This window comes from Dipodomys spectabilis, unplaced genomic scaffold, assembly GCF_019054845.1.
Source record: "Dipodomys spectabilis isolate Male_0828 unplaced genomic scaffold, ASM1905484v1 ptg000087l, whole genome shotgun sequence".
Taxonomy (NCBI): domain Eukaryota; kingdom Metazoa; phylum Chordata; class Mammalia; order Rodentia; family Heteromyidae; genus Dipodomys; species Dipodomys spectabilis.
This window is the reverse complement of record NW_024870764.1, coordinates 1609820-1637273: the sequence shown is the minus strand read 5'-3', so window position 1 is coordinate 1637273 and position 27454 is coordinate 1609820. Positions and strand designations below refer to the sequence as shown.

At 39.6% G+C, this 27454-nt stretch overlaps 1 protein-coding gene and 1 pseudogene across 2 annotated transcripts in view; one reads left to right on the top strand and one right to left on the bottom strand.

The window, feature by feature from the left end:
• Slc9a7 (solute carrier family 9 member A7) overlaps positions 1 to 27454 on the bottom strand; it is a 145059-nt gene that overhangs the window by 95334 nt on the left and 22271 nt on the right. The window lies entirely within an intron of this gene.
• Positions 23047 to 23997, top strand: LOC122111748 (annotated as a pseudogene).

Below are 27454 nucleotides of genomic sequence, written 5' to 3'. Positions count from 1 at the left end.
GAAGGCTGTGATCTTGGGATTGCACTTTGAATCCAGCCCAGCAGAAATCATCTCAAGACTCCAGGTCCATTCAGCTAACAACAGGCTAGAATGGAAGCACAGTTCAAGTGGGAAAGCACCAGCCATGAGCAAAAAAGCTGAGCAAGAGCTCGAGGTCCTGAGTTCAAGCCCCAGTAATGGAATACATTCAAAAACTAGAGACCTTATGCCACACATGGGAAGAGACATTCTCTGAGCTGAGAATTGCAAATAGAGGCATGAATCATCTTTATGACAAGTACTCAAAATAGGTTATCAAAGTACAGGTGGGAAGTGTGTACAGGATACATGAGCTGTTGAGAGCAGAGCCTATGATTGAATTGCTTATTTCTTCCTTCTGAGTGTCTCTTGGTCTCTTAGCCCCAAACTAAAGCTTCTATTTGCAGAGAGATGGCCTCATACAACAGATACCCCGTAATACTCAACCAACTAAAGAGAAACTCAGGACAGGTGACAGTAATCAATACTAATATTCAGGTTGATATTTGCAGCAAACATTTCCTATACACTAGGCTCTGGGAACACAGCAGTCCATGGTAAGGACAAAAGTCCTGAACTTCCTTCACAGGCCTTACATTAAAATTAAATGAATAAGTGAAACAGTACATTCTCAGCAACAAGGTAGGGAGTGATGAAGAGAAGGAACAGGGCAAGTGTCAGGGAAGGAGCTGTGGTAGGACAGTGGTATAATATGATAGAGCCAGGAAAGGTGAAGTTCATTGGGAAGGAAGTTGATAGACCATCAGAGAACAGCAGGTTAGCTGCTTACCTTGCCACACCATTCTCTGCCTATAGTCACCTGTTTTCAAACTTAAGATGCCCATACCTATTACTTGAACAAAGGCATCATTACACACACAAGAAACTGAGAGAATATAGACATACAATGTATATATGGGGGAAAAGTAGAAAGGGAGAGAAGGGGAGAAGGAGGGAGACAACCTACTGTATACCTGATACTGTGCAAAAGTACAAAAGGGGAGAGGCCAAAATTAGTCCACCATTGTCCCTGTTGTCTGAGAGTCCAGAGCCCACTGGAGGCCAATTATACAAAAGAGCAAAAACCATTCAAGAGTCTCCACTGACCATCATTCTAGTTTATATTTCAGCGCTGGGATGCTCAAGATTCTCAAGGGAACTATCAGACAGATGAATGCTGTGTGGGAAGGGAGGGCACCCCACCATCTGGCTGCATGCAGCAACAGTCTACTGCTACAGAAGGAATATACAATATACACAAACTAGGAGTGATAAAAGGAATACTGTGATCAAGAAGATAGCAGTGAGGCAAATGAAAAGTATAAGGAAAAAGAAAAGCTGAGTGCTGATGGGTCATGCCTGTAATCCTAGCTACTCTGTAGACTAAGATCTGAGAATTGTGGTCTGAAGCCACCCCAGTCAGGAAAGTCTGTGAGAATCTTATCCCCAATTGACCAGCAAAAAGCCAAAAGTAGAGGTATGGCTCAAGTGGTAGAGTACCAGCCTTGAATGAAAAAGCTAAGAGACAGCACCCTACCCTGAGTTCAAAGCCCAGTACCATCACTGAGCCAGTGAAAAAGTTCAAGAGTTCAAGTCCAGAGTGGGTAACATAGTGTAAGTCCACCTTTAAATAATATTATTATTTACTAAAAAATTCAAATTTTACATATTCATAAACATTTTAGAAGTAGTAACTATCAGGGTACATTGCAGGATGGCATTCAGTGATAAATATAAAGACCTGGAAGCTAGCTATACAAAATGATTTAGCCCAGTGGAGTAAAAGCAGGGCTGAGAAGACAAGACTACTGTGTTCAAGAAAGAACTTCATTAAGGCTAACACAGTGGCTTATGCCTCTAATCCCAGCTACTTTGGAGGTACAGCTTGGGTGGATTGCAGTTTGAGGCAAACTTGGGTTAAAAAAAAAAGAGACACCCCCATCTCAACCAATTAGCTGGGCATTTCGGCAAATGCTTATCACCCAGCTAACTGGGAGTCATGAACAGTTGATCACTGTCTAGGCCAGCCAGGGCAAAAACACAAGACCCTATCTGAAAAATAAAAGCAAAAGGGGCTGGGGGCATAGCTCAAGTGGTAGAGCACCTGCCTAGTAAGTGCAAAGCCCTGAGTTCAACCCCCAGTACTATCATTAAAATATATCACTAATAAATACACTGTGAAGTGCACACAAGGGAACAGACAATGAGGGTAGCCCATAGACCTAAAGGGTAAAAAACAAAACAAAAAACAAAAAAAGGGCTTTCTTCAGGGGCTCCATAAACCAAAAGGTTAAAAACAAAGGCTTTCTTCAAGGTTAGCCAGCCAAATTGCCACAAACTGGTTGTGAGTGACAAACTTGGGAGCAAACCAAAAGTTTAGCGTCTGTGTGCCCTTCAGAGACTGGAAAGCCCCAAACCACACAGTGACTCACCTGGAAGGTACCGGAGATTCACATAGGGAATTCAGTCCACTGTGTGGTGTCCAGTTTGGAAAAAATACTGTGAAACATAGAGGAAGGAAAGCAAACTTCCAAAAGGTAGGGTGGAGGGAAGACAATCCATCTAAGGATACAGAGCCTGGCCTGGGCCAGCCTGGGGGAAGAAGAAGTAAAGGTCACAGACAAAAAGATAGACCCATCAGCCTCTTTCAGTTTGTGGCAGAGCACACCAGAACCAATCATCTGTGTTCTTCCCTGTCTCCTTTTTAAGCAACCTTGTATCAGTAGCCTGGGAGGCCCTGCTGTTTGCCTACACAGAGAAAATGGCCTGTGTAGTACAACCTCAATCTCTAATAAGAAATGAATTGTTTAGTTTCAGGCTTTCTGAACCTGAGAGACAATATGAGCTTTTAAGCCAGTAATGTCACTGTCTAGAGACTGGGCCAAGGTGCATACCAGGCTGCTTGTGTGGCTTCTTTAAGTCTGTTGGCAACACCTGGGTCACTGGCATTAAGGCATTAAGACATCGATTTTCACAGTTCTGTTTCCCAGCTCTCTCCTATAATGGCAACTAGAGCTCCATCTTCTGGAGCTGGTTAAAAAAGGATTAACCTACAATATTATTATTTTATCCTAATCTGATCACTTCATATGGGTTAAATGTCACTGAAATAAACAGCGTGCCTTATCACAATCACAGAAGCCTCAAACATATGAAGTCTCTTTACAATTTGTTACTTCATTAACTGACCTTTTCAACATGACTGACTGAATACTGCATGCAGGAAAGAGACAATCCCTTATGACTTACTGCAGAGACAGGGAGAAAGCTGCATCTCCTTCCTCTAATCCCAGAGACTCCCTTCTGCTACAGGAGCAACCATTAGTCCAAAGTTTACTAAATGTACCTATCTAGACATACATAATGTTCTTTTGTTTGTTTATACAAATAATATCTTCTAGAACTAGGAAGCAGGTTTGGTTATGGAACAAAGATCAAATAGTAGCAGACAGGGTTTATTTCTCCCTCTCATAAAAGAGTCTAAGCATTCCTGGAGTGAAATAGGAGCTCTCCTTTTCCACATCAGATCCAAGTTTTAGGTAGAGAAATGAGGAGGAAATAAGGGAAGATGTTATATTCCCTTTAAGGGTATGCCCCCCTAAACTGCATATACTACTTTGCTCATATCCTATTGGCCATCACTTGGTCATCATGTGGTCACATCTAGCTGCAAAAGAGGCAAGAAACAAAGTTGTATTCTTGGAAGGCCAGTTTTCCTTCCAAGACTCTCTACTACTTTGGAAGAAATGGGATGCAGATGCTGGGAGAAAAGGACCATTTCCTGTCATGTTTTCTGATATATTTTGCAGTACCTCCCTTTGTTCTACTCAATGCTGGTTTTGTTTTTACATATTTATTGCCTTTAAGTAGTTGTACAAAGGAGTTGCCATTTAACAAAGCAATTTATGAATACACTATATATTAATCCCTCTACTGTCCATCCCCTTCCCTCACTCTTCTTAATTTTCTAGATAAACATTGGGTTCTTGACTGCACTGTCCCTTCTTCGCCTCTTTATTTGTCCACCCTTTTGCCGCTAGACCCCTTTTGAATACCCACTTTCTGGTGTTTTGCTGACCTTTGACTTTGCTTTTTCTAAAGAATTACACGATTTGAGTTCTCCCTTGACTCTAACTTTTTTTAGTTAATACATTTATATACACTTACATACCACCCAACATATTTACTTATAAGTTTAAAAGCTAATTTTAGCTTCCATTTAGAAGGGAAAACACATTCATTGTCTCTCTAGGCCTGACTTACTTCATTGTAAAGTTTCATTTAAATATCTTTCCTGAGTCCATGAAATCCAGTGCAAGAGAATATTGTGCCCTGTTCTGTGTTATGCAACATGACTTTTCTGTGCAATTAATCTGAAAACTTCTGGTACTAACATATTTTCATATCTAGATCCATTCTTGCCTAGGTGTTAAGCTTTTTGAACAGACACCATAATCCCTACTTCTGTGTGGACAACATAGCCATGACAAAGTAGATGTTCAATAAATACTTCCTGATTGGAAGTTGACAGTCCTACCCTATAAAAGCAGGTTGAAGGGTCTTTACCTTTGTTTTCTATCTTCCATTTGCTGTTTAATTGCCTATTATCTGGAACTGATTGATAGACATAAAGACTTATTTGTTTAGGAGATCAATCCTGGTTTTAAGAGTTGCTTCCATTGAAACATATAAAGCCACACATGTGAATTGCTGTTCAGCTTCATAAGGCATACCAAGTTGCATACAATGGCTCAGGTAACAGATTCACCTTAGACTCAATCTACTATTTCAGTTCTAAATGTACTGTATGAATGCACCACAATTTATTAAATCATTGTCCTACTGTTAGACACCTGGGTGGTTTTAAAACAATGTATTTACAAAATGTTTGAATCAAATCAGGAGAAATGGTAAATTAGTTAAATGTCAAATTACATAGCTGAGTTTCAGGTACACTCTGGTTTGGTTTTTTGTTTTGTTTTTGTTTTTGCCGGTGGTGGGGCCTGAACGCTCTCCCTCAGCTCTTTAGCTCAAGACTAGCACTCTACCACTTGAGCCACAGCACCACTTTCAGCTTTTTCTGCTTATGTAGTGCTGAGGAACCGAACCCAGGGCCTCATGCATGCAAGGCTAGCATTCTACCACTGAGCTACCTTACCAGCCTCACTCTGGTTTGTTTTGCAGAGCTCTTAATGTGCTCTGCTGCCAGCCAATAAAAAAAAGAAACTGACAGTACTGAACAACTAATAAAGAGGAAATAAATTCATGGTCCTCTTAGACTTTCTGTTTATTATAATCAAGAATTGCATGTTGTTCTGAGTTGCTTGACAAGTGAAATAAAGTGGAGACATTACATTAATTCTCATCTGATAAAAGGAAAAAACACCAGTTAGGAGAAATAAATATTAGTGTAATCCTACATTCTAAACTAAAGCTTTCATAGTAACCCTTATCAAAGGTTCAGTTACCAAGAAAAGGTAATATCTTTATATAACAACTAGTTATGTGAAAAAGAAACAGAGGCTTCTTTAGGAGAAGAATTCATGATTGACCCGCAACAAGCAGAGGGCTTAACACTGAGTGGGTTTTTCTGCATAGGATGTTTAGCTCCCCAGGCTCATGTCACTGTAAGAGTCCTGCCTAGAAGGGGCCACCCATGAGGAAGGGCCAAGTTTCCTCCAAAGCCTTGTGGATTCCCTGGGGTGTGGGACTTTCAGAGAGCATTCTATTAGTGACTCTGATATTTTAGGGGTTTTTTTCTCTCTTCTATAATTAGCTCAAGATTTTAATTCACTTTAGAGAAGTGAAAAGACACTGATAATTTCTGTGTTTTTCTATAAGGATAAAACACTCCAAAATAACAGCGTCCTTTCCATTTTTACTTGCATTTGGCAGCTATTATACATACTATTATTTTAATTAGAAGAATTATGAGGTACCATATGATAATTTGATACATATATAATGTGTAACAACCAAATCAGGATAGTTAACATGTCTACCTTTCACATTTAAAAAAAGATTTAATTAAACCATAGATAAAATAGTCACCCTAATATATTGCTCTAGATGTTTTTGCTTCTTTCTGTTACTCTAAGTAAGTTGACTCAAATAGAAATAGCATGTTCCAGTATGTTAAAAGAATCTCAAATCTATCAGGGAAATCTAAAGAAATATTGAATATCCACTTATACTATGGATTTTCCTTCCAGTATCATCACAAAATTTTAACATGACTTTATAAGGTAAGAATTACTAACACGACTTCCACTTAAGAAAACAGGATCTTTAAGAGTAAATAGCTTGCGGCTGGGAAGGTGGCTCAGTGGTAGAGCACTTGCCTTGCATGCATGCGGCCCTGGGTTCGATTCCCCAGCACCGCATAAGCAAAAAGAAAAAAAGCCGGAAGTGGCACTGTGGCTCAAGTGGTAGAGTGCTAGCCTTGAGCTGAAGAGCTGAGGGACAGCGACCAGGCCCAGAGTTCAGGCCCCACGACCGGACACCCCCCCCCCAAAAAAAAGAGTAAATAGCTTGCCTAAGATCACACTGCTGGTAAACCGTGAAGCTAGGATTCAAACTTAGTGACACTAAAGTCCGAACTCTTTCTGCTAGTTCTGGATGACAAGTAAATTATGGGTATAATTTCACTCACCTTTGTAAATAATATACATGCATACTCTGTTAAAGCCCCAAACCTTTCTTTCACCCAGTATAATCTGCTCATAATGAAGCCCTCTTCAAAAATCTAATTTCCTACTGGAGAGTATAAAGGACTCTGACCGCATCTCATCTGCAAGTCTCATCACTGCCTGTACATTTACAGAGAACACATTCACTCAACAATTTCCTGAGCTTCTACTATGTCCTAGGCATTGCAGATACATAGTGTTTGCGGATACATAGTGGCAAATTTAAGTGCATTTCTAGTATGAGGAGAAATTTAAAAAGATTATATACTATGTTAGAATAGAGTAAGTGCTAAAACACAAAATAAAGGAAGGAAAGGGTTAGGGAGAGTAGTATGGTGCAGAATGCTGGAATTTTAGAAAGAATCAAGAGAAACTCTAGAAAAGAAAAACATGATTTTAGGTTAACTATTTTCAAGTACAATAACAGACTAGACACAATAGAAGAAAGAAAGAAATAGCACACTGGAAGATACAAATTTCTGAAAGATTCATTCATTAAGCAGGTTATTATTTTGTTTAAGAACCTACTACATATCAGACATTGTGCTAAATACAATTATGTCACCTTTATATCCTTAAAAATTCCATTTCATTTGCATCCCAGTCTCATGTTGAACTTTCACTCTTTAGTCACATAGATCTTTCATTCTTCTTAATAAGTATCCTACATGTAATTTTTTTTTGGGTCGGTCATGGGGCTTGAACTCAGAGCTTGGCACTGTCCCTGCGCTCTTTAGCTCAAGGCAAGTGCTCTACTGCTTGAGCCACAGTGCCACTTCTGGTTTTCTAGTGGTTTCATTGGAGATAAGAGTCTCACGGACTTTTCTGCCCGGGCTGGCTTTGAACCGTGATCCTCAGATCTTAGCCTCCTGAGTAGCTAGAATTACAGGCATGAGCCACTAGAGTTGGCCCTACATATAATTTTTAAAGAGTAAACATTTACTTGCATCACAGATCAGTGAAGTTCATTCTTTGTGTGTCAATCCTGGGGATTCAACCCAGAGCCCTGACATTGTCCATGAGCTTTTTCGCTCAAGGTTAGCTCTCTTTCACTTGAGCCACAGCTCCACTTCAATCTTGTTTTTTTTTTGGGAGGGGGGACATTAATTGGAGATAAAAGTCTCACAAGCTTTCCTGCCCAAGCTGGTTTTGAACTGCAATCCTCAGATCTCAGCCTCTTGAGTAGCTAGGATTACATGCATGAGCCACCAGCATCCAGCTAAAGTTCTTTTTGTATTTTTGTATTTTATTTTATTGTAAAGATGCTGTACAGAGGGGTGATAGTTACATGAGTAAGATAGTGAGTACATTTCTTGTCAAGCATTGTTACTCCCTCCTTTGTTGTTCTCCCACTATCCCTTCACTTCCCCACCTCCCTCATTCCTCTCCCCCCTCACTTCCCTAATACCTCTCCCCTACCAAAGTTATAAAGTTCATTTCCAATATACTGTCTTGTGGGTATCATTGCTGCAATGGGTCATCCTGTGTCCTTGTTTCAGCGTTTTGTTATCCCCCTTCCCCTCCCCAAATTAGACAAATGTATATACAAGATGCAGAGTATCAAAATAAAGTACAGTGACAACAGGGGTTATACCATAGGGGGAAGAACATACAAAAGGAACAAAACAATCACATAGTACATTAAAAACAACAACAACAAAGGAAAATCTCTTGTATCCATATCTTGGGGTTTGTTTTGCTTAGCATAATCTTATATGGTCATATGTACATAGATTTTGAGCTTTTCTGCTCAGGAACTGGTTTTGCTTTCATTTGTATTTTTTTTAATGTGTATGACAGTATTGGGGATTGAACTCAGGGCATGGGTGCTCTTGGTTTTTTTTCACACAAGGCAGGTTACTCTATCACTTGAGCTACAGCTCCATTTCTGGCTTTTTGGTAGTTATTGGAGATAAAGAGCCTCAGAGACTTTCCTGCCTGGACTGGTTTCAAACCCCAGTCCTCAGATCTCAGCTTCCTGAGTAGCTAGGATTACAGGGGTGAGCCACTAGTGCCTGGCTAGTAAGTTCTTAAGTTATTCTATCTCCTTAATGAGACTGTAAACTCCTAGAGGATAAGACTCATAAATAAACATTATTTTATATCTACCACAAGGACTAGCATAGTACTAAGCCTACAGTATGCATTCACTTAGCACTTGACCAATTTGGTATATCTATTGGTGACAATAATGGAACAGATATTTCTTTATAGCTCAAACATAGCCAAGCTTCTTCAAGTGTTTACAATATTGTTAATAAAAATTATGTTGGATTTATATCAAATGGAAAATTAATCCAGTGGATCTAATCAACTTTTTTGTGAATGCACTCCCATTTAGTCTAGATGAAAATGACAAATGTCACACCCAGTGTATTTTTCAATCTTGAGATGCCTTTACACATGCATTACTAATTTGATTGCTGGCAAAAGCCCTCTAGTGTAGGCAAGGCACATAATGATCTCATCTTTCAACTGAAGACACGGAAATGCGGAGGTATTAAATGTTCTGCTCAAGTACAAATCTCTACTGACAAGTGAAGCTATGACTTCAATCTGAGAGTTCTGAACAGTATGCTGTCAAGGGGTTGCTGGTATTGTAAAGGTCTGTGAGGCCTTACAAGGCTGAGTTTCAGCAACATGGGCTACAGGTACACCTATATGGCTCATTAAAGTAGAAATCACTGTAATCCTAGTTACTCAGGAGGCTGAGATCTGAGGATCACAGTTCAAAGCCAGCTTGTGCAGGAAAGTCTGTGAGACTCTTACCTCCAATTAAACACCATAAAAGCCAGAAGTGGAGGTATGGCTCAAGTAGTAGAGCACTAGCTACATGAAAAATCTTAGGGACAACACCCAGGTCCTGAGTTCAAATCCCAGTACCAATGCACACATACGTGTGTATGTTTGTGTACATGCAGACACACAAGTGCAGAGCCAGTTTCTTTATTAAAAAGAGCTAAATATTGTGGCCTGCCTTCACACCATAAACATTCTCCAGGCCTGTCTCATCATTGCATGCTGCAGGCTGGGGAGGGCACTGGTAGGCATCCTTAGATGGCCAGAAGCTGTAACTTACATGGTGCCCTTGAGCTTTGTGATACTGATACATCAGTAAGACAGGTAGAGGACCTCTCTAGCCCAGATCTACAGTCCCATATCCCACAGCTTCAGCCTCAGAATACTTTCTAGAAGTGTGCAAACTCCAAGTCTATTATAAAGGCATGTACTTCTGTTTCAAAATATGCATCATAACCATGAGCAAACTGGAGATCTAAAGGATATATATCCCATATAGACAGAAACAGGTATATTCTACCCAACTGACTTTAAAAGTATCTTTGAAACTGATTCCGTGTGTATATGTGCATGTGCATGTGCACATTGTTCCTGGGCTTGAACTCTGGGCCTGTATACTGTTCTTTAGTTTTTACACTCAAAGTGGTGCTCTACCACTTGAATGACAGCTCCACTTCTAGCTTTTTGCTGGTTAATGGACATAAGATTCTTATAGACTTTTCTGCCCAGGCTGGATTTGAACCACAATCCTCAGATCTCAGCTTTCTGAGTTTTGAAACCTATTTGACTATAATTTAGTTTTTAATTTCTTCCTTTTTTCCCATTTCTGATTCCAGTTCTTTGCTTGCCGCCTCAAGAAGGAGAAAGCACCTTAAAAATACACTGATTTATGGGTCATGCTAGAACTGGGATCTAGTCAGGATAAAAACAAAACAAAAATCTTACACTTGGTTCTCCATTGTGAATATCTGGTTATATGAGTTATGCCAAAATGCATGCACCAAAATAATCAAACACCATTTTCTAAAGAAATAATAAAACATTTTGGAGGAGAATGGCCCACTTTTGATCAAGTAGTCAGCACTGCAAGCAGGAACTGTCATAAAAGCAAAGTAGCAGCCATATTATATGTTCCTAGAGGATATTCAAAATTATTCCCCACTCTTTCACATAGACACATCTATTTCAGACATTAATTGTACGAGGAGCCAGGTGACCAGAAATCCCACATCATATCACAGAACCACCCCAATATTGCTATTGCTAATTATTTCTCTCATGATTGTTTCCTAAATTATTTTAAAGTTAATAGGGAAAATTTACTGGGGAAAAAATTCTGACCTAGCTATTCAGGAGGCTAACATCTGAAGATCAAAGAAGCCAGCCCCTAGGCAAACACATTTGAGAGACTCTTATTAACAATTAACCAACAAAAAGCCAGAAGTAGAGGTATAACATGAGTGGTAAAATGCCAGCAAAAAGAAAGCCACATGAGAGCATAACACCTTGAGTTTAAGCCCCAGTATCAACACAAAAGTAAAATGAAATAAAATAAAATAAAAGGAATCCCTTTCTTAAAAATATCTCAATAAATATTGATGTGCAATCATCTAAAATCTTCATTTACCTTAGAAACTAATTATGTAGCTAAGTAATTAAAACAAGTAAAACTAAAACACAAATCCAATTAAAACAACAGTGAGACAATAAACAGAAGAAAAGTTATAATAGTAATAAAAAGTTGCCCAAGGGAAACCATAAAAAAGAAGCTTAAAACTGGGCTTCTTGTGGAACAAAATGGAAAATACTAGAACCAACAATGATTTCCTATTCTAGTTTCAAATGTGACAAATAAAAAAAAATTTCTGTTGGTCTTGTACACTGAGGAAAAGCTTTCTCAGGGATTTATGGAAATTTAAGGGGAGGAACCACTAAAATCAACAACAGCTTTACAATATTTTTCTCTAAAACAACAGCCATTCCATATATAAGTGTCTTGAGTAGAAAACTAAAGACATATGTTAACTTAGCTCTATATGGACAACTTCAGAGATGGAAGGCAAGACAAAAATATGTCAAATCTGTCATTTCCTCATGCTTTGGCATATTTTTTTTTCTTTTTTGTCGGTCGGGGGGCCTAAACTCTGGGCCTGGGTGCTGTCCCTCAGCTCTTTAGCTCAAGGCTAGTGCTCTACCACTTGAGCCACAGCGCCACTTCTGGCTTTTTCTGCTTATGTGGTGCTGAGGAATCGAACCCAGAGCCTCATGCATGCAAAGCAAGCACTCTACCACTAAGCCACCTTCTCAGCCCCTGGCATATTTTTTTAAAGAACTAATAAGTAATATATTCCTTAAAAACATTATTCCCTCTAATACCAAAGTTTTCAGACAGGCTTCATACAAGAGCAAAATAAATGACAAACATAATAAGGTCATAATTGAAGATCCCAATAATGAGATCTCAATAAGGTACAGCTTTAAAGTGTGTTGAAATATATCCTAAGTATAAAAATACTGGGGATGTTAAAAATCAAATATCTGATTAGCATATTCCTGCCTGTTGAAAAGAGATTCTAAAATCATTTAAAAAGATTTTTCTCATTGAGTTCAATTATTTGATTCAGGTACAGAAACTTGGTACCTCTGAGCAGCACCTCATGACTGCCCCTCAATCCTGTCATTTCCCAATCCTGTCAGCTTATTTCACAAGTATTTTTCTTGCCAGTCATTCTTCTCCTTACTAGTATTACTCTGGTTCAAGTTTTTTCTTTTGGCCTGAACTTTCCATAATAACTACCATCTCTGCTACTTACCTGGTCCAGACCTTCCATCCTCACAACTACCAACATTCATCTCTTGGAATCATATATGCAGCTAAGTCATGAATGACCCAGCTTAAAAATCTCCTTTGATTTCATTGTCCTGGGGAAAAGAAATCCGAGGTCCTTAAATTCAAGGCCCTCAGAGACTTGGCATCTTTGACCTCCAATTTCACTTCCTCCACCATCTGCCCCAACACATAAGCACTGTCATATTCACTCCACAGAATCCCTTGCTGTCCTCCTCTATCTGGCAATATTGTCCTCCAGCTAATGGAGCCCAGCATCCAAACAAACCATGGAGATACTGGAGATGATGCATCTCAGCAAAGCCACTGACATATTTACACTGCCAGAGCAAAATCTCTAAAATAACTGCTAAGTCATCATGAATGGAGCCCTGAAGGTACTGCTTCCCAGAACAAAAGGCCTGAACAAAGAATTTTAGTCAGCACTGTCACAAAGTGATCACCTCTGGCCCAAATTATGATGAGACTAATAATGGGTTTAAAATACTTTTCCCCAGAATGCTCATTATCTTTGTGGCTCTACTGGAAGATAGAATTTAGTTTATCATGGAGTTGATCTCACAAAATTTCAGGAAATAATTCTTTTTAAATAGCATATATTAATGTACAAAGGAGCTCATGACGTTTCCATACATGTATATAAAATATTCTTTGACTATATTTACCTTCTCTATTGCCCTTTCTTTTTTGGGGGGTGGTCCAGTCATGGGGCATGAATTCTGGGCCTGGGCGCTGTCCCTCAGCTCTTCAGCTCAAGGCTAGCGCTCTACCACTTGAGTCACAGCACCACTTTCGGCTTTTTTCTTTTTGCTTATGTGGTGCTGAGGAATGGAACCCAGGGCCTCAGGCATGCAGCAAGGGCTCTACCACTGAGCCACCTTCCCAGGCCCTCTACTGCCCTTTCTTACTCCCCTCCCCACCCCCAACTTTCTCCTTCCATATTCCTAATAGTTTCCCTTCACTTTTAAGTCTAGGAAATAACTCTTATTCTTAAAAGAGCTTAAGATCATCAAGTACTCTAATAGATAAGGTGGTTTCCACTTTTAAAATTAAAACATGTAATGTAATTGCCAGAGACAGACCTTGATAACAATTCTCCAAAATGGTAGAGAACACACAGATGTCCTTATAGTATAAAGCTCTAACCAAGCAGCAGAAGAATGGGATTTTTCAAGATGCATATGATTTCCCTTGGTTACCATATTACCCAGGATAGAAATTAGAACAAGAGAACAGGAAACTGAGGGAAAAAGGCACCAGGCACATCCCTCCCCCTCTGTTTTCTCTGCCCTCCAAAACTAAAAGCAAATGATTCTTTGTTATTCATCTATCCACTAAGGTTCCAAGAAATAAATGTTTGCTTCAGAATTAAGTTTCCTGAGCCTGGTGTCAGTGGTTCACGCCTGTAATCCTAGCTACTCAGGAGGCTGAGATCTGAGGATTGCAGTTCAAAGCCAGCCCGGGCAGAAAAGTCTGTGAGACTCTTGTCTCTAATAAACCACCAGAAAACTGGAAGTTGCACTGTGGCTCAAGTGGTAGAGTGCTTGCCTTGAGCTGAAGAGTGCAGGGACAGCACCCAAGCCCAGAGTTCAAGCCCCAGGTCTCACTAAATAAATAAATAAAGTTTCCTAGCCAGTTGCTGGTAGCTTACTACTGTAATCCTACCTACTTAAAAGGTTGAGATCTGGGAATCCTGTTTCAAAGCCAGCCCAGGCAGAAAGTCCATGAGAACTTTATCATCAATTAACCAAAAAGCAAATTAAGCAAAAAGCCAGATGTGAAGCTGTTGCTCAAGTGGAAGAGAGCTAACCTTGAGCACAAAAATTCAGGGACAATGCCTAGGCCCTAAGTTCAAGCCCTAAGACCCACACCACACACACACACACACACACACACACACACACACACAGACACACACACACACACACAGACACACAGACACACACACACACACACACACACACACACACAGCAGTTTCTATAACAATGCTTATTAATCTACCTAAAAGAGTTACTTGCAGAAATGAGGAGAGAAGAGTAATAAAGAGCTCTTTGTGTACAAGTAAGCAATATTTCCCTTCAAACCTTAGTTCTGGAATGATTCTAAAGTTTTTTGTTGCTGGATACAGGTGGCTCACACCTGTCATCCTAGCTACTCAGAAGGCTGATATCTGAGGACCGTGGTTCAAAGATAGCCTAAACAACAAAGTCCAGAAGTAAAGGTAGGTAAGGCACAAGTGGTAGAGCGCTAGCCTAAAGCCAAGACAGTAAGGCCCTGAGTTCAAGCTTCAATACTAGGACAAAAAAGTTCTTCGTAAAAGCTAAAACTCCATAAAATGAGAAAAGACTTTTGCCAACCCTGTGTATAAGGCGTCGTTGCTTCTGTGTTACACACAAAGAAGTGGAGTAGTAAACAGAACAACCATATGAGAGACCAATGTTTAAAAATGCCAATAAACCTGTAATCCTAGTTACTCAAGAGGCTGAGATCTGAAGATCATGGTTCAAAGCCATCCTAGGCAGGAAAGCCTGTGAGACTCTCATCCTATTAACTGCCAAAAAGCCAGAAGTAGAGTTGTGGTCCAAGTAGTAGAGAGCACCCAGGTCCTGAGTTTCAAGTCCCAGGACTGGCACAAAAAAATGCCGAAAAAATCCTTGGGCTGAGAAGTCCCAAGCCATAGGTGACAACATTATTCCTTCCTTGTGTCTGCATGTCACTATACTACTGGGACTGCAATGTATACAGGCATCCCATGTGTTCTACTGTGTGGGCTCAAAGCCTAGGCACAAAAATAACCTCCAGAAACGTACATCTTCTAAGCAGGTGCTATTTAGTCATTGTAAGCCACCACATGTAACCCACTATCACTCACAGCTTGTGTGACAGAGTGGGATATGTAATACTGTATTTGGTGTAAAAAATATGACAATGAAAAAAATTCACTGGTTCAATCTCTGTCCATAGCGTCTGCTCAGTCCATATCATGAGTTTCTGGGGAGCTGTGCCAAACATTGGGCTGCTCACCAGCCCAGATCTGGAAACCAAAACGTAGCCCTGCAAGGACTGTAAACCACGATGAAACAGCTGCAGTTAATGTACTCACTGAGCACAGGAAAGATGGATGAAATCCAATGACCACCACATACAACTGGCAGGCTTAAGATCAGGAGGACTGTAATCATACATGTGTTATCTGTCATACCTTAGAAAAGGAATGTTTAGATTTCTTCACTGGACTAGCCAAATAGTGTCACCTATGTATCCCTGAGATGTCATGCTCCCAAAGAACAATGTGTAAACCCCTGAGCCAGCCCCAAGTGCACAGCCATGGTTTACACCTCACTTGATTTCCTCCTTAGGCAAATGCACTCCCCTAGGAAAAGGCAAGGAGTGAGACATCAGAGCCCTGAAAAGGAGATTAGGAGAAAGAGGAAATGGACTTTGTGATTCCAAGAATTTTGGAAAGGGGGCATTCTCCATAGTAAAGAGAGTCTATAGATGTGAACTGAGACTCTAAAACAATAGTGCTGGCCTTTCCTGGAGGTGAGACCAGGTACAAGCCAAAGAGTTAATGTTCTCCTCTCCAACACTCCCTCAAACAGTTTGATGATGTCATCCTGTGCCCTACAACCTGTGGGAGTATTCTTACTTAGTCAAAAACAATGACAATAAAAGGCTATTAATTCTCACTTCCTTGGAGGAAGAAGGGGCAGAAATCTGCAGAATTAGAAGCACTGTATGCAAGCAAGCTGGAACTAGACTGTCAGCTATAAAACTTAGCTTCCGGCTAGGAAGGTAGCTTAGTGGTAGAACGCTCGCCTTGTATGCCTGAGGCCCTGGGTTCGCTTCCTCAGCACCATATAAGCAAAAGAAAAAAAGCCGGAAGTGGTGCTGTGGTTCAAGTGGTAGAGTGCTAGCCTTGAGCTGAAGAGCTGAGGGACAGCGCCCAGGCCCAGAGTTCAGGCCCCATGACCAGACCCAAAAAAAAAAAAAAAGAAAAAAAATCAACTTAGCTTCACCATTTGGTAAGCCACATGGCCTGACCCTGCCCCCTTGACTTCTCTGGGTCTCAATTTTCTCATCAGGAATCTAAATAGTCTTGAGTTGTCATGAGGAATCAAATGTGTTCATATTTATAAAATGCTTAGAAGAGGTCTGGACACTATCAGTCTACCATAATGCAAAAAGTTTTATATATTTAGTGGAAAATGTACTTTAAATTTTGAATGGGATCTTTTCCCAAGCTAGTGAAACCAATACTCTCCCAATACTGTGTAATGTTGAGCAAGAGCTTCCACCACTCAGCTCTTTGTCCATGGTGGGTGTGTGGGGCAACAACTGGCCTCTGCAGTATTTTGTGAGCCTAAGTTGGGGTATTCAGTTCAATGTACTTTCTATTTATAGTATTTTTCAAATTGATAGGTTTAGCAGGTCATATTGTCATCCTAATTTGAGAAGCATGTATTAAACAATCTTGGGTAATGTTTTTTAATTAACACAAAAGCACAGCACCAGTGGTTTGTGCATGTAGTTCTAGCTGCTTGACAGAGATCAGGAAGATTATGGTGCAAGGCTAGCCCAGACGAAAATCTAAAAGACACTCATCTTAACTACTAGCTGGGAGAAATGGTATGTACCTGTGGTATGTACCAGCTATGCCAGAGGCTAAGATTGGGAGGATTGCAGTTCCAAGCCTGTCTGAACAAAAGTTCATGAGATCTTTGTCTCAACAGAAAAGGCTTGACATGGTGGTGTATGTCTGTTATCCTAGTTAGGTAGAAAATATTGAAAAGAGAAGAGGGACAGGATCACAGTCCAGACCAGGTTAGCAACAAATGAAACTCCATTTCAGAAATAAGCAGAGCAGAAAGTGCTGAGTATATGGCTCCAGGACTAAATCACCTGCCTAACAAGCAGGCCTGCACAACCAGATCCAGCTTACTGATTAATGAATGGCTTACTTTTTGCCTGGTTTGGCTTTGAACTTCAATCCTCCTGATCTCCACCTCCCAATTAGTTGAGATTATAGTGAGCCACTGCACCTGATATGAAACAGTTATCAAGAATCCATTAAGATAAGCACAAAAAAACACAAACCATAAAGGAATAAAACTGAAAAAGTAGACTTTACCAAAATTTAAAACATCTGTTCTGAAAAAGTCAGTAGTAAGGAAATGAGAAGGCAAGCCTGAGATACCTGATAAAGGACTAGAAACCAGAATATAAAAAGTATACCATGTAACAAGAAGGCAACAAGTAAATGCAAATGGACAAAAATGTAAATAGATCTCATAAAAATATACAATGACAAATAAACTTAAGAAAAGATTTTCCATGTCATTCATTACTAGGAAAAGGCATATTTAACAGTAAGATACCACTTGACATTATGATGGCTAAAATTAAAAATTCCTTAATTATAAACAGTGGTATAGATGCAGAGTAGCAGGAAGTATTTTAGGCTGCTGCTAGAAAAGCAAAATGTTCAGACCCTATGAAAAAAGGTTGCCAGGTTTTTACAAAGTTAAATATGCACTTATCATGCAGCCCAGAAATCTCATTCTGGGGTATTTATCCAACAGAAGTGAAACATATGCCCACACAAAGATGTGTAGGCAAGTGTTCACAACAGCTTTATTTATAATACCCCAAGAGTAAAAACAACCAAAATGTTCAACAAATGAAAAATGTGCAAGTAAACTGTGAAAGATCCATATACAATGGAATACAACTCAGCAACAAAAAAGGAACAAACTATTGATAAACAACATAAATTACTCTCCAAAGCACTTTGGTACATGAAAGCAGCCACACACAAAAAGTTATCTATTATTTCATTTACATAAACTTCTTTAAAAAGGCAAAACTACATCACAAGCCAGCATACTGTAAAGATACTTGCACATTCATGTACATTGCTGAACTATTCACAATAGTCAAGTTATTCAAACAGCCCAGATGCTCTAAAATAGATGAATGGATCCAAAATAATGTGGAACCTATACACAATGGAATTTTACACAGCCATTAGAAAGACTAATATTATGACATTTTCAGGAAAATGGATGGACCTAGAACAAATCCTGTTAAGTGAAGTAAGCCAAGCTCAGAGAGACAAACAGAGTGTATTTCCTCCCATATGGCAGTTGCTAGATCTAAAAACATGGGGACAAGAAAGATTATACAGGACTCTAGGCAGTCATACACAGTGAGGCCAAAGGAGGATATTCTTAGAAGAGGAACACAAAGGCACAATGACTATGTGCCAATAAAATAATATTTATTGAAATGAACTCCAGGAAATGGATACAAGGTTTTTCCTTTGCTGTTGTCTTTTTTTTTGTATTGTTTGTTCATTTATCTGTCTTTGGCAGAGTAAGGGAAGGCAAAGAAATGGAGGGACAGAGGATGAACAAATATAGCAGTAGTGCTCACTAGACACAATGTTGAAAATGAACTATAAAAATGGTGGGAATGGGAGGGAAACACTCAGAGAGAGCAAGCAAAGGGGCAACATTGTCTAAAAAGATTTGTACTCTTTAACTGACATATAAAATGGCAACCCTGTATACATCATCTTTATAATAACATTAAAATATGAAATACAAAAACTATAGAGACAGAAGACAAATCTGTAAAAGCCAGGAGGCAGGGGACAAAAGGAAGGCTTATTTTTTTTTATTGTGAAAATACTGTACAGAGGGGTTACAATTACATGGGCAAGATAATGAGTACATTTCTTATCAAGCATTGTAGCCTCCTCTTTTGTTTCCCCTTCCCATCCCTTCCCATCCTCCCCCCGCCCCCCCAATCCTCCCCACCCCCCACCAAAGTTGTAAAGTTCGCTTTCGACATAAGGACTTGTACATCTCATTGTTGCAATGGGTCCACCTGTATCCCTATTTAAACGATTTGTTTTTCCCCTTCCCCTCCACAAATTACACTGACATCAAATACGTGAAAGCAGGGGTTATACCGTGGGGGAGGGACATACAAAGCAACAAAGAAATAATCTTATAAATGCGTTAGAAACAATCGCATGAAAGAAAAAAACACATTTGAATTCATATCTTAGGGTTCATTTCCCTAACATCACCTTATCTGACCTTTTCTGCTTGACTCAGACATATACCAGATATTGCAAATAAGGGAAACCTTTGGGCCTGGCTTACTTCACTTAATGTAATTTTTAAGGAAGGCTTATTCTATGAAAGTTCATGAGGACTAGTCACACATACCTCTATTTTCCAGCTACTCAGGAAGCTGAGCTCTGAGGATCAAGGTTCAAAGCCAGCCTGGGCAGGAAAGTCCTTGAGACGTTTCTCTCCAAATATATAGCAATTTAAAGATATACTCACTTCTGAATACATCTTTGAAGATGCTTGAAAACATTTTAACTTAAGCTACGATTCAGTGGCTCACACTTGAGCTACTCAGGAGACTTAGATCTGAGGATTGTGGTTTGAAGCTAGCCCAGGTAGTGAGTCAGTGATACTCTTACCTCAAATTAACCACCAATAATCCCAAAGTGGCACTGTGGCTCAAGCTTCAGAGTGCTAGCTGTGAGCACAAAAGCTCAAGGGTCAGTACACAGACTATGAGTTCAAGCCAGTCAGTACACAGATTATGAGTTCAAGCCTCAGGATGAACATACAAAAAAAGTAAATAAACAACACTGAATGTTTTTAGATGGATTAATGAATAAAGAATCCCTACAAATGCCTAAAAATTTAAGTAATAATGTACAAAAAATTCATTTTATAATATAATAATCCTAGTCTTCGTAGAATCAGTGAACTAGCAGTTACAATATTACGAAGCCAACTTTAATTTCTACTTATCTCCTGGTATCACAGCTATTAAAATAATAAGCTCTCATGCAATCTAGTAACAGTTAGTGCTCAGAAATTAAGTCCTGCACTATAACGTAAAACTTTAAAAATGTGATTACAGCTAGGCACTAGTGCCTCATACCTGTAATCTTAGCTATTCAGGGGGCTAAGATCTGAGATTGTGGTTCAAAGCCAGCCTGGGCAGGAAAGTCAGTGAAATGATTATCTTCAATTAACTATCAAAAAAACTGAAGTAGAGCTTTGGCTCAGGTGGTAGAGTGCTAACACTGAGCACAATTAATTCTTTTGTGTTGGTCCTGAGGTTTGAACTCCATGACCGGATGCTGTCCGTTAGCTTCTCCACTCAAGGCTGGTACTCTTCCACTTGAACCACAGCTCCACTTTTGGATTTTTTGCTGGTTAACTGGCAATGAAAAGTCTCACAGACTTTCCTGCCCAGGCTGAACCTCATTCCTCAGGTCTCACTCTCCTGAGTATAGAAGTAAAGATGTGAGCCACTGGCTCAATTTGCCTCTTAAATTATATTTTCATTTTCTTTAAGTAGTTGTCCAAAGGAGTTATCATTCAACAAATCAGTTTATAAGTACAATGCATGTTGATCAGTGCCACTGCTTCCATCATTCTCTGCCATCCCTCCCAACCCAAATCCTCTCCTCAATTTTCTTTATCTCATAGGATATGCATTGAATATTATAAAAGTACCTTTTTAAAAAGAAAAAAGTTTGCACAACAATACAAGTTTTTACATTTTTATTATCTTTAAGCAGTTGTACAAAGGGGCTTCAATTCAACATGTCAGTTTATACATACAATCCATGTTAACTGATGTCACTCCTTCCATCATTCTGTGCCTAGTATCAGTGGCTGATGCATCAGTAGCTGATGCCTGTAATCCTAGCTACTCAGGAAGCAGAGACCTGAAGGATCACAATTTGAAACCAGCTTGAACAAAAAAAGCCCAAGAGATTCTTACTGAAACTAAAAAGCTGGAAGTGGAGGTATGGCTCAAGAGGTAGAGTGTTAGCCCAGTGTACAATAAGCCTATAAAGATCATGAGACCTTGTATTTAAGTCCCAGTACAGGCACAGAAAAGATACAAAAAGCACATATCATTTATTTGTCTATTGTATCATATTTGGTATTATTTGTAATATTACCAAAATAGTAGCTAAAATATTAAATATTTAGGATGAAATTTGCAATGTATGTAAAGCTTAAAAGGACAACCCAGAAGAATACTCCGGAAGGAGACAGAAAGGTATGAGCCAAAGGAAAGACATAGGAAGTTGTTAGCTAGAAAGAATCTACATCATGAAATGATCCTTTCCATGCTGACTCATAAACTTAATGTTATACTAATAAAAAATACAAAAAGGCATTTGGATAGCAACTAGACAAATTAATTCTAGAGTCACATAGCAAAGCAAACAAGAACCAGGAAAATCATAGGGGATGGGGAGGTAAAATATGAGGGCATTGGCCCTTCTAGTTATGGTTTTATTCTAAGGGCAGCAACAGTTGATGATGAAGTATCCATTTATGAAAAGATAAAAAAGAGACATACCAGTGGACTAGACCAGAGGAAAGAAAAGGCATCCCAAACAAGTGATCAATACAGATATTTTTTCAGCTCACTATTAGGACACGGAGAAGCCATTTGAAGAATATTTTTTAAGACAGTGTCTTACTACAGAGCCCAGTCTAACTTTGAACTTACTATGTAGCACAAGCCAGTCTTGAATTCTTGTTTTATGTTAGGGTTTGTTGTTATTGCTGTTGTGTATGTACGTGTGTTTGGCAATACTGTGGTTTGAACTATAGGTCATGCCTTCAGCCCAGGAAAAAAACCTTTCTAATGATAAAGTCCAATTATCTTTTGAAAAATGAAAAAAAAGACTTCTCATTCCATAACAACAATCAAGTTGTAAAAGAGAAAAGAAATAATCAAAGCACACATACATAGAGAAAGACAAACTGGGGGAAAATACTCATTAACTCCTCATAAATGATGGGCTAATTTCCTTGATGTACAAAAGGCTTTTAGATGCAAGAAAAAGATAAGCCCATACAAAAATAGACAAAAATCTGGGCTGGGAAGGTAGCTCAGTGGTAGAGCACTTGCCTTGCATGCATGAGGCCCTGGGTTCGATTCTTCAGCACCACATAAACAAAAAGAAAAAAGCCGGAAGTGGTGCTGTGGCTCAAATGGTAGAGCACTAGCCTTGAGCTGAAGAGCTAAGGCACAGTGTCCAAGCCCAGAGTTCAGGCCCCACGACCGGACCCCCCCCCAAAAAAATAGACAAAAATCTAAGTAGGCAATTCACAGAAAATACATGAGTGGCCCTAAATTTTTTCAAAAAGAAGTTTATCACTACTTTTAACAGACAAGTAAAATCAAAACACTGAGACACTATTGTCTCATGCTGACCAAAAACCCCAATAGTATAACAGCACACTAGGCTGTGCTGGCGAGGCTGTAAGAAAACAGGCACTTTAAAATTTGCTGCTTGCTAGAGTGAAAAATGATACAGTCTCTAATGAGAAGACTCTGGCCATATCATCCCAAATTATGGACATAATTACCCTTCAATCTACAGCCCATATCTAGGAATCTATCCACAAGAGTGGAATCAACCCTAGCATCCAAGAACAAAGGACTACATCATGGTATCCACACTGTATCCACATGGCATCTACAACTTGCAGCTTTAAAAGAAAGGAGTATTGAAAGGTAAGAATGGCTGCCACCTCGGCAAGACTTGATTTCAACAGCCCCCCACCACACACACACACACACAATCCTTTGCCATCTGAGATGGAAGGACACTAGTTTGACATCTACAATGATTGAACATGCCCAGATTCAATTTAGAGGCCCCTGGATGTTTCTTTCTCTCAGGTTGTCAGGGAGCAAAGGAGGATGGCAGATGAAAAGGCTGAGAAGCCAGACACTAAGGAGAACAAACCTTAAGCCAAGAATGCTGGTTCCAATGGCAAGGTGCAGAAGGCTATCCCTCAGGCTAAAAAGCCCAAGAGGGGAGGTACAACTGAAGCCAAAACCTGGTTCTGGTCCAAGGAATTGGGAGATACTACCAGTTTGTGATGTATTCCAGAAAAGCCAAGTACAAGAATTAATATTTGGCTGCTAAATACAAGGTTGAAAAGAAAAAGAGAAGGTTCTTGCGACCGTCACAAAACTAGTTGGTGGTAACAAGGACAGTGGTACCCAAGGGGTTAAGCTTTGAAAAATGCCTAGAAGATGTGCTGTGAAAGCTGTTGAGCCATGGTAAAAAAAAAAAAAAAAAAAAGCACTTCAGTGAGATGTGCAAAGGCTGCAGGCCAGCATCACTCCAGGGACTATCTTCATCATCCTCACTGGGCAACACAGAAGCAAGAGAGCGGTTTTCTTGAAGCAGCTGGGCAGTGGCTTGCTACTTGTGATTGGCCCTTTGTCCCACAATCGTGTTCCTCTGTGTAGAACACACCAGACATTTGTTATGGCCACCTCCACAAAAATTGATAACAGCAAGGTGAAAATCCCCAAACACCTCACTGATGATTACTTCAAGAAGAAGCAGCTGCGGAAGCACAGATACCAGGAAAGTGAGCTCTTCAACATAGAAAAAGAGAAATACCAGGTTACAGAGCAGTACAAGGTTGAGCAGAAAGCTGTGTACTCACAAATTCTACATAAAATCAAAGATATTCCTCAGCTCCAAGGCCACATGAGATTTTTTTCTTGCTTTAACAAATGGAATTTATCTGCACAAATAGTGTTCTAAACTTACCAAAAGCCTAATTAATTTGTACTTTAAAAAAAGAAAGGAATAAGAAGCTACTCCTTATACTTTTGGGATAACAACTCTAGGAGAACTTACATGGGGTAATACAAGACCTGTGACAGAAAATTGTGGGAATTGGCATAAATATTTCTATTTGTTGGAACAACAAACAATAAAAACAAGGTCAAGGGGAAATGGGGAGATATATCCCTCTAAAAGCTCCTTTTATATATGGATTATGACCAAATGTATTACTTATTGAAAAAATAAAAATAATTGTGCCAGGTGCAGTTGCTTACACCTGTAATCTTAGCTATTCAGGAGGTCAAGTTCTGAGAATCAAGGTTTGAAGCCAGCCTAGCAGACAAGTCCAAGAGATTTATCTCAATTAACCACCAAAAAGCCAGAAATGAAGGTGTGGCTCAAGTGGTAGAGCACAAGCCTTTAGTGAAAAAGCTAAGCAAGAACATGAATCCCTGGGTTCAATCCCTAGGTTCCAGCATAAAGGTAAAATAAATAATTGCAATAACAGCAGCAAACAAAATGCTTGGAGCTGCACACACCTAAAGAGTCCCAGGTACTTGGAAAATTAAGGTAGGAGGAACCCGTAGGCCTAGGAGTTCAAGACCAGTCTGTACCACATGATGAGACCCTGTCTCAAAAGAAATAATTTGAACTTAAAAAAGATTCAGAAAAGGGCCAAAATATTCAAGACCAAACAATATATTACTAAGGTTCACACACACATTCTAAACCTTCAAAGACTATCTCAACATTTGCAGGATTTCTTTTGTGTTGCTAAGGTTTGTGTTGATATAATTAGGAGGTCGGGTTGGTTTTCAGGCCCTTGTTTCTATGGTTACTTCAGAGCACAAGTGCCTGCAAAAGCCTCTAGTTACATTTTGTCTTTGTAGAGTAGGGTAATTTGCCACAGTGTTTTTTCTCAATTATCCCTCACTTGGCTTTGGATCTTGGATCTCACCACCAGCTCTGAGTTTTTGGCTATTTTCACTCGCTGTTTGTTAGCTTGGGAATTGGGAAGTAGACAGGCCATTCTCTGATACTCCTGCTAATCTTCAACATTATGCAGACAAGTGTTCTGCTCTTCCATACAATGCTATTCTTGCCAAAGACAAAGAGTAGATCTTTGCTTTTCTCTATGGCTCTATGCTATCCTCAATGGCTTCCACCAATGCCCTCAGTTTTTGTTACTGTTGTTTTCCACAGATGGAGATGGGTAGGGCACTGGGAATTATCTCTGGGCAGAACTGGCCAGTGGTTCCTATTTCCCTACTCCAGCTAGCACATGGGGGAAACCTGCTCAGGATACAACCTCATCTTCCCTTTGAGTACCTGTTGGGAATCCTGGAGAAAAATGCTACAAGGAGGTGAGAACCTAAGGCCTTCAATTTTGGCAATTGATTAGCAACTTCTAGTTTAATCTTCCTTTTTGATTATGAACCATTCAACAGCATCTGCTCCAGGTAAGGAAAGGCTTGGGTCCTATTTCTTCCTGCAGTAGCAATTGTCTCTCACTGATTTGGGGGGTTTGTTGTGTGCCTCAGTTTTCTCTTTGATTTAAAAAAAAGTCATTTGTCCAGCTTTCTCTTGGGTTAAGGATGGGAGGGAGCTCTAATTACCACATCTTTGCTAAAACCAAGAATCTATTAGTTTCTTAAGTGTACCTAAAAATAATAAAGACTTTGGTATCTAAAGTGTACAAAAAGTAGCCATTTCCCATAAGGACTGAATATTTCAAATTCCAAAAGATGGTGTCAAGGAAATTGTAATATATTAAGAAACAATTCACTGACAATGCTTGATAAGAAATGTACTCATTATCTTGCCCATATAATTGTAACCCCTCTGTACAGTATTTTCACAATAAAAAAAAAAAGAAACAATTCACTGGAACTTTGTTAATCAGATGTGCATAGCAAGTTTGGAAATCTCTATACTGAGTCAAGGATTCTGGTCAGTTTGAAATAACTAATATTCTCCTCACCTGAGTTACTCTAATTCCAACTGCTCTCATTAACTTGTATGTTTTTTTACCTTTTTAATTTTTAAATTATTATCTTTAAGTAGTTGTACAAAAGAGTTGCCATTAAGCAAAGCAGTTTATGAATACAATATATTATAACTTATATGTTCTTGCAATACATACATGCTTTATGTTCAGTTTCTTTTTTATGGTGAAAAAATGGCTCAAACCTGTATCATAACTTGAGCTTATATCTGGTTATGCCAAGCCTTCCATTCCCACAAGGGAGAATGGGACCATGACTTGAGGTTTACTGCATTCCTTCACTGGAAATGCCTCTGACATAGGAAACTTTTAAATGCTGCCTGAATTGCAAAAATTGAAAAAAAACATCCCTTTGAAACCAAATAACACTGATTTAAAGGGAATTGTACAGTTTTCCCTGGTACAGTTTCCCTGGCTAAACTCAGTCAACAAGGGCCTGGAGTATCAGAATATCACTGTTAATGTGGCCCTGTGGAAAAGGAATTGTTACAGAAATACCAGTTGGCGTACAAAGATTAATGTGTCCACTAGATTACAATGTTAGTGGTACTATAAAAGGGACCTTCTTTCTGCCTTATTTACTATCAACACCACCCTCTCTCAATAATACATATGAATTCAAGGAAACTACATTGATATAAAAGGAACATGTAGAAGACTAGAAAGTGAGGGAAAAGGAAAAGCCAAGGCAACCACCTCTCCCTTCCTTCGCTCCCTTCTTTCCTCTTCTCCCTCTTTTCCCTCCTTCCCTTGCCCTCTATCTCTCTGCCTCACCTTCCCTCCCTCTCCTTTCCTTCTTCTCCTCTCCTCTCTTCTTCTCTCCCTTCCTCCTTCCCTGCTTTCTTTTATCCATTCTCCATTCTCTTTTCCTTCTCTCTTACTTCTCTGGGGCTCCATAGCTGTTGCTCCCATCACACAGTTCTCCATCCGGGTCCCCTGCCTAACTGGAAAGCCCCCACCAAGTTCCAGTTTTTGCCAGGTAACCATGTTGCTGATTCCAGTAATAAACACCACCTTCTTGTGTCAGCCCAGGGGGTGACAGTGGCTTTCTACTGTTATCCATCTGTAGGTATTTTCAACAATTCTCTCTGGCTTCTCAGCTCACCCAACGCCTTAGCTAACAGTTGACACATAATAAATTACCTGCATCTTTCTTCCTGACTGGACTGCGAGAACATCATCTGCCATATCAGACCTCTACCCTGTACCAGACTCCCCCCCAAAGAATAAAACTCCCTACAGTATTAACATCTTGTCTGGGTCTCTCTTTGATATCATCATAAACAATCTGCACAACACTGCCTTCAAAAAGAGACAATTCTCTTATTCATACTACTGAAGGGAATCATTCTGGTTCATTCATAGCTACTCTGTTAATGAATGTCATCTTTTCTTTCCCCAGTTCTCTCAGCAGTGAAAATGTACAGCAGCCAAC